Source organism: Pinus tabuliformis, chromosome 5_2 (assembly GCF_031772625.1).
Source record: "Pinus tabuliformis cultivar Carrire ecotype Pingquan chromosome 5_2, CPIR1, whole genome shotgun sequence".
Classification (NCBI taxonomy): domain Eukaryota; kingdom Viridiplantae; phylum Streptophyta; class Pinopsida; order Pinales; family Pinaceae; genus Pinus; species Pinus tabuliformis.
Genome location: NC_142306.1, coordinates 960265481 through 960274080, shown reverse-complemented (window position 1 = coordinate 960274080; position 8600 = coordinate 960265481).

Sequence of the window (8600 nt, the reverse complement as noted above, 5' to 3'; positions counted from 1 at the left end):
CAAACAGGCTCTTCATCTTGCTCTGATATTTTTTCAATTTGTATTGAACTTCATCTCTGTTTTCATTTAGTTCAATAATCTGATTTATTCTCCTTGAAAAATCATTAGGTTCATCAGTTGAATCTTGCAAGAATTTTAGAACAGGGAAGGCCAAGTTGGTAGGGAATATTGCATCTTTCCCATAGACTAAATGAAAAGGACAGTAGATCTCTTTGGAGTAATCCTATTTTCCCATACTGCATAAATTAGGTAAGAATCCCAACTCTTTTTATGATCTGCTATAGTCTTTTTTATCACCTTTACCACACTTTTATTTGAGGATTCTGCAAGGTCATTACCTTGAGGTTAATATGGAGTTTAATGACGTAACAAAATATGATATTTCTGGAAAAACTCAATCATTTTAACACTAGAAAAAGTTGTTGCATTATCAGTGACAATTTGAGTTGGAAAACCAAACCTAGATAAGATGTTTTCTTCAATGAACTGAATTACCACTAAATTAGTAGCATTTCTTATTGGAATTGATTCTACCCATTTATTGAAATAGTCTATTGCAGTGAGGATCCATCTATGATGATTGCTTAAAGTGGGGTGAATCTCTCCAACAAAATCTAATCCCCATTGGAGAAAACGTGTTGAGTCTATAGTTGGGATCAGTGGAAGAGTTGCTAATTTTTGCTTACCAGCAAACATTTGAGAGGGCACACAACTTCTAACCTTTGATCCTACCTGTAAGAACAGTCTGGGCCAATAAAATCCTACCCTTAGAATCTTATAAGCTATTGCTCTCCAAGCATAATGCCCCCCACAAAATCCTGTGTGAAACTGAATGATGATTCCTTCAGTCTCTAATTTTGTTAAACACAATAGCGAAATATTAAGTGGGTCTTTCCAGTATAGATTTGCATTCATGATACAATACTTGACTGCTTTCAGTTAAAGAGTTTTACATTGAATTTTGGAGAATGACGCCGGGCATTCAAAATGGATCAAGAAATTCATAATGTCTTGATACCAATTTGATAACAGAAATTTATCGTCAATATGTATGGGGCTGATCTGATCTGAAGGTAAAGGTTCTTGTGGATTATTTTCTTCAAGGTGAAGGGAAAGTTATTGTGGATTCTCCCCTTCTGCAAGAACAGAAGGTTCTTGTGTATTCTTCTTATCTTAACTTTGAGAAGGTTCTTGTGGATTCTTCCCTTGTATTTCCAAAATAGGATTAATTCTGAGTGCTTTACAATTGGGTTCAACTAGAAGCTTGGCTAATCCTTGACCCTTTACTAGATTTGTGGTTTTGATATTCAGATCAAACTCCAAAATTTGAGTGATCCATCTGCCTATCTTCCCATCAGATTCAGGCTGGGTTAAAACAATCTTCACAGCACTATTAGGAACATAAGCAATGATGGTGAATGTAGGACATACATCCTAAGTGATTTCAGGGCTTGAACAAGGGCATAAGCTTGCTTCTCAATTATTTCATACTTAAGCTCAACATATCTCATAACCTTACTAAAAAAGGGTATGGGTTGGTCATGGGAACCTTCATTCTTTTGTAATAAAACAACAACAAGGTTTCTGAGGCAAAGGAAAAGATATTGAATGGTTTGGTATAATCAGGGTTGGCCAAGGTTGGAGCATCAGAGATAGCCTTCTTGATCTAATCAAATGCATATCTAGAAGAGACAATCCATATAACTTCATGGTCCTTTCAAAGCATATCAGTTATGTCTTTTACAATTTCAACATAATTAGGGATGAATCTCCTTAAAAAATTAATTTTGCCTAGAAAAGCTTGAATCTCCTTTTTATTTCTAAGGACAATATTTTAATGGGAGATACACGTTTGGGATCAATCACCACTCCTTCCTTTGAGATTATGTGGCCCAATAGTTTTCCTTCTTTGATAGCAAACAAAGACTTTTTTGGATTCAGTGATATCCCGAATTTCCTACACTTGTCAAAAACCTTCCTCAAATGCTTAAGATGTTTCTGATCAGAATTAGAAAAAATAGTTATGTAATCAAGATAAATGACTACAAATTTATTTACCTAACCCACAAAAGCTATGTCCATATCTCTCTGAAATATTGCTTCAACATTAGATAAGCCAAAGGGCATTCTAGAGTACATAATGTACCTCAGGGTGTAGTAAAGGCTGCCTTCTCTCTGTCTGTTGGATCAACATTTACCTGATTATAACTTGAAAAACCATCAAGCATAGAAAGTCTTTGTGCTCCTGAAACCATTCGAAGTAACTGATCCATTTTGGGTAAAGGATAGTTATCTTTAAGTGATGCTCTGTTCAAATTTCTAAATTCGACACAGAGTCTGATTTCTCCATTCTTCTTTCGAACGGGAACTAAATTAGAAACCCAATTAGAATACCTAAGAGGGAGAATGATTTGGGCATCTAGCATTTTCTTAATTTCCTTTTCTACAATTGGTAGAAGAGCAAGATTATTCCTCCTAAGTTTCTGTTGATAAGGTTTTGCTTCTAGTTTTAAAGGAATCTTATGCTGTATTAATGAAGTGTCATAAGTCTTTAGATCAACATAAGTCCATGCAAAAACATCTTTGTAATTTTCAAGTAACTTAAGGTATTGAGTTTTGATTTCAGGATGTAGAGATGCACAAATTTTGATGTTTTTAATATCATGATTTGTTTCGATGTTAGTTTCCTCTATGTCATATGGTGAAGAAATTGACTGTGGGTTTTTGAGGACATCATTTTGATCAAACAACTTCTCTAAAGGAATTAGACCTTTAGGAATGAAATTGTTAGATAACTGAATGATATCATGTTCAACAATTTTTGAATTGAATTTTGAAGTGCCATTTTCATTTGTTTCTGTTCTATCTTCATCAATTTGTAGGACTGAAAATTCATCTATAACCTGCAGAAAAGATTTCAACTGTTCATCATCTTCAAATATCTACCAGTATTTGAGATTATCTAGGATGGATGGTCTATATTTGACTTGTATTTGATAGAGTACATTAGTCTAATTAGGAATTTTAAATGAACTAGCAGAAACAGCTAAGGAATCTGCATGAATATTCTGATCTCTTGGAATATAAGTCAAATTAAAAGCATTAAAGAAATTATCAATTGAATCCCAAACTTCATTTTGGTAAGACCTAAGCCTAGGATGCTTGGTCTGGCAAATATTTCTTACTTGTTTGACAATAAGTTCTGAGTCAGTAAAAACACTTAAGTTTTGAACCTTTAAACTTTTGGCTAATTGCAGTCCTAAAAGGAAAGCTTCATATTCAACCACATTATTTATAACTTCGAAGTCAAGTTTGCATGATTGGGTAATATTTTCTTTTTCTAGTGAGATTAAAACTACCCCAGCTCCTATTCCGTCCTTAGTACAAGAACCATCAAAGAATAGTTTCAATACATCAATTTGATTTGGTACGGACTTTCAATTACATCTTCAATTTTAACTTGAGTTTCACGTGTTTTGTTTGAAGAGAGTTCAAAACAACCAAAATCTTGATCAATTGCATAAATGGGATGGTTCCTTGTTTGGTCTGTTTTGAAAACAGTGTGCACAAATCTCACCTCTCTATATAACCTTATTTTTTCTCCCCCATAAACTGGAATAGTGGCATATGACATATCCATCTGAAGAGTTCCCCCTAATTTGGCATAGCAAGACCTAGAAAGGAGTGTTCCAAATTTGGGAGGGATATTTGTGACAACTATGTCAAGCACTACACTTTTCACTGGAATTTGGGCAAGGGTGACTACTAAATCCTTAATCAATCCTAAGCAAGGCACCCTTTTGGAATCAAAATTGTACAAATCATGATAGAATCTAGTTATGTCAAGTTTTAAATGGTCCATGACAGTATTTGGCATGAGATTATGTGATGATCCAGAATCAAGCATACAATTGTATAACATGGAATCATTTGTCTTAAGAGTCACATAAAAAGGGGGTACTATCTCATCTATCATATCTAAACTAGGACCAAAAACAACTGCTGGTTTTTCATTTTACAGACTAATGATATCACTTTCAGCATCAATCGAGGTGTTTTGTATCCATTTGGAGACTTGATTTTTATATCCAAGGTTTTTGGAAAGTTCTGAAAGTGGAATTGGGATTTTAACTCTTTCTAACTCCTTTTCAACATTAAATGCAATCAAAACATTCTTTTCATTTTGAGTAGTATCAATTGACTAATTTAATGGTCGAATGATAGTGGTCTGAGTTTCAACGGCTTTGGTACGAGGTTCAATTATTGGAGTTTTCTTAGGAGGTATACCAGGTCTAGGTCTAGGCCTTAGATCGTATCTTTTATTTAACTCTACAATTATAAAGTCAAAGAAGACATGATATTTAGAAACCTGTGAGGATTCTGGATCTTCTTGAACCTATTTTTGTTGTGAGAGGGGAATAATAGCAGTTTGACCAGAAAAGGTATCCATATTATTAATATCTTCAGTGATAGTCATAGTATTGTCATCAGGCTACTGATCATCTATTAGTAAAGGAGTTGGAACTTGTTGATCATTACTAGGTCTCTGAAGAATTTGTAATTGTGGATTTCTTTTATACTGACCTTGATTTTGATTTTGGGGTCTAGTAACTATTTGTTGAACTATCCTAGGTTGAGTCTCAATCTTGGAAATCCTATTGGACATATTTCTAAGAAGTGAAGTTATTTCATCTATTTTAGAATCTTCATTTTTAGTTTTAGAGGAAGTAGAGGCCTCTTGACTAGTTTTAAGTTTTCTCTATGTCTTTTCCTCTTTAGCCTTTAAAGTGGCTAAGGCAGCTCTATTTGCTTCTACCTCTATAGCATTAGTTTGCATATCTTCAAGAGTTCTTTCTCTTAACGTAACAACAAAATAATCTTCAAAAGCTTTTGAAAATATTGATTTGGCAACTGTTACAGGGGGTTTACAATCAACACGCATCTTATGGTAAAGTTTGTTGAACCTTTTGATAAAATCAGAGACAGGTTCACCATAATTTCTTTTAAGTTCATCAAACTCATTTAAAAAATAAAGAGCATATTTCTTTACTTGCCATTGATTCTTAAATATATTTGTTAGTTCTTCCCAATTTCTAATGGAATTTTCAGGTAACTGCCTAAACCAATTTCTTACATTTCCTTCCAGAGACTAAACAAACAACCTCATGTAAACATTCTCTTCTTCTATGTTCATGTTGTTTGCGAAGTCTAGGAATGCTTGAAGATGGTCTTCAGCTAAAGGACCAGTTTCTCCATTATACCTAGGGAGATGTTTCAAATATCCATTAGGGAAAGCATCAAGGACTTGTGGTAAAATTAAAGCCGCATATCTTGCTTGTACAATGGGTTGGAATGCCATAGTGGAAGAGGATGTATGAGATGTTTGTGAAGATGATGATGATAAGGAAGAGGAAGATGGTGATAGAGGGGGTGAATTACTATGCAGTGGTGAAGAAGGAGGAGATAGAGAAGGTGGAGACTTCTTGAATGATTTTAGAGGAGTTTTAATTACTAGCTTGTGGACTTGAGATTGCATATCATCTTTTGTTTCAAAAAGTGGATTTGAATATACAAAAAAGGTCCCTTCAGGTTGTCTAGAGGTAGAATATTTAGGTTGTTTAGAAGTGGAATGAAATGAATAAGTGGCGGGGGAAATAAACTCTGTAGGTGTTTATTCAGGTAAGTGGACACCCAGGTCAGCCTCAAATTTAGGAGATCCTGGTGGAAGTGGGTGTTCTAGATGAGATTCAAGTGAATGAATAAGGAAAGCTGATTTGAAATCAACTCCCTATCTAACAGTTCAAAAACCATAGGTGTTAAGTGAGAGTAATCTGGATCAGATGGAGTATTACTATAGGGATCAAAATGTGTAGCATCTTCAGCCTAAAATGATGTAGTGAAAGAAGAGGGTTGATGTCTTCTTTTGGAACTGGTCTTTTTTTTCATAATTTTTTCTGGATCTGATAGATGATTAACTTTGTTAGACTCAGAATGGGATTTTGTGTGCTTAAAAGGTGCTAGTTTGGCATAGTGGAGTCACCAGGTGAAATATTTTGACCTATCTAGACCTATAGTCACCTTAAAGGAATAGGATGTTTATCGTTGCCCTAAGAAAACTTAATGAAATTCGAGTCCCCGACAACGGTGCCAGATGGATGTTGTATCTTTGATATGATAACGGTCAGCTATCATGCTAGGGCATCTAAGATAATTGTTTTGGGGGTTTTGTTTTAATTTGGAGGACCAATGTAGGAGACACATTTAAAACAATGAAGCTTAACCTTTTGAATAATATTAATATCTAAACAGAGGGCTGCGTATAAAATTCACACAGTGATTTTAGCTTGTAAGATGGTGGTGAGCAGAAACATAGAAATAATATGATTATCACAGTCTTCAGATTGAAAATTAAATAATCATAAGTATGAAAACCCTTAAAATATGTTCAAAACATTCAATAGAATATGCTTAAGCTTACAAAAGATGCTGATGATTTACTGATTTACAAGGAATTAATTTAACAAACAGTTCATTGATTCATTCTCTTTACAGATTATCACTTCAAAAGCTTATAGGAATGGATTTAAACACAATTATTCCTACCTAGTTATCTCTGTAAGACATAAGAATATGAATAAAAGCATAATAAATAATACTGGAAAAACTTACAGGAAACACAAACTGTGTAAATAAGAATTCAGAATCCTTTGCTTTTATATTAATGATCCAGAAAAGTCAAGTACATTTGATGCTTAAAAATGCTTCTTCAAGGGTGAAACCCTTGATAACTCGTGAAGAGAGTTATTTATACAATAGTAGATCTAAGAAAATATCCTAAATTATTTAAAAAAAATAGATTATTACAAAATCAAAATCAAAACTGCTAGTTGATCTGGCACTATTTTGTTGCTGAGGTGTTGATGAATGTTGCTGGAAAAATTGAAAACTATTGAAGCTAGCTAACTGTTCCTCCAAAAACTGAATGTTGTTTGATTACCTTCTAGTCGAGTAAATCTGTCAATTCTTCCCAGCGTTTCGTATCTGGGATAGAAATCTTGGTTACACTCCTGTAAACTTCATCCATCTTTGTATATTTAGTAAAAGTGGGTTTTACTAAAAATATGTGTCTGATCTCATTCAAAATAAAGAAGGTATCCCTGAGTGTATTTACTATAAGTGATGGTGTTGTTCAACCTCTTATGTTTGAAACTGAAGTTGTATGTTTTCCCACCTCTGTCATCTTCTAAACATAATCCTCAATTGGCATCAATTTGTCATTGATCATGAGCATGGAGGGTAAACCCTTGCTAGTCAAGGGTTCTATCCTGCTGAAAAACCTCTGAACTATGGTATTGACATTGCTGCACTTTTCCTGTAGCTGAAGGATGAGGTTTTTCTTGGTGATGATCTTCTTTACCTCCACTATAGTTGTTGTTCTGTCACTTATGCCTAATTCCTCAAGCTCATAGCTGACTTTGGAATTCAGGAACTTGATGATATCAGAAGCAATTTCTGGCATGTCTTCAAGCTGCTTAGTATTAGTTTCAACTATTTCCTGAGCTTTCTCCAAGATATCCTTATGATCAAACACTATCTTGATGTAGCCCCAATATCCTTGATTGTTTCTATAATTTCTTCCCACATAATTTCCTTTACTAAACCCAATTTGTTTCCAATGAAGGATTCCTTGAGTTCCCTTTGTAGTACTTCAATATGACCTTTGACTCTATTCAACTCAGTTGCATGTGAACTTTCTGCTACTGACTTCATAAGATGTAATTCCTTACGTTCATCCTTCAACTTCTTGATTTCCCTTATCTGGATAGACAGGTTTTGAATGGCTTCAGTTAGCTATTCATCTCCTTCTACTGCACCTGTAGTCAATGTTGTAGTTGAAGTGGAAACTTTGGTGGTGGGAATTGTTGTAAGGGGGACTATATCCATTGGAGTTTGAGCCTTGTTAACAACTTCCTCTTTTTCCTTGACCAATTTCTCCATTTTCTCCTCCATTTGTTTGATCTACATATTTTTCTCTATGATGGGATTCATCATGTCGGACTTCTGAGTTTCTGTCTCAATTTCTTTGGCCATTGGGTCCTCAGAGGCTAGCAATTTCAGCTGCTTCTTTAATGCTACAACTTCAACATTCTTTTTCTTAATAAGCTCTTCTGCAACGTTTATGTTTGAGGGATCACATCCCATATTCAGCACTAGATTCTCCAAGGATTGAATCTTGGTATCCTTTGTTAATGAGGAGACTTTCTCCAACTTAAGCTGTGACTAAGTGTTGGCCAAGGTAACCTGCATTTTTGACAAACTCATGGCATTGTTTGTCAAGGTGGAAGCCATCATTTTCCCAGTTTGTTTGTGCATCTCAATTTGATCAATTGGATGAACATCCTTCACATTGAACTCAAACGAGGTTTTCTTTTGATATTGAGCAACAATCCTAGGCTATGGGACCTGAGCCTGTAGATAAGCCAACTGCATTTTACCCTTCTTAGAGTTAACTATTGAAAGAAGTCTGGCCTGATAACTAGAGGAATGTTTCCAGAATTTTTTGTAGGTGTTCAAGTTCAACTCTTCATTCTTCTTTTTGA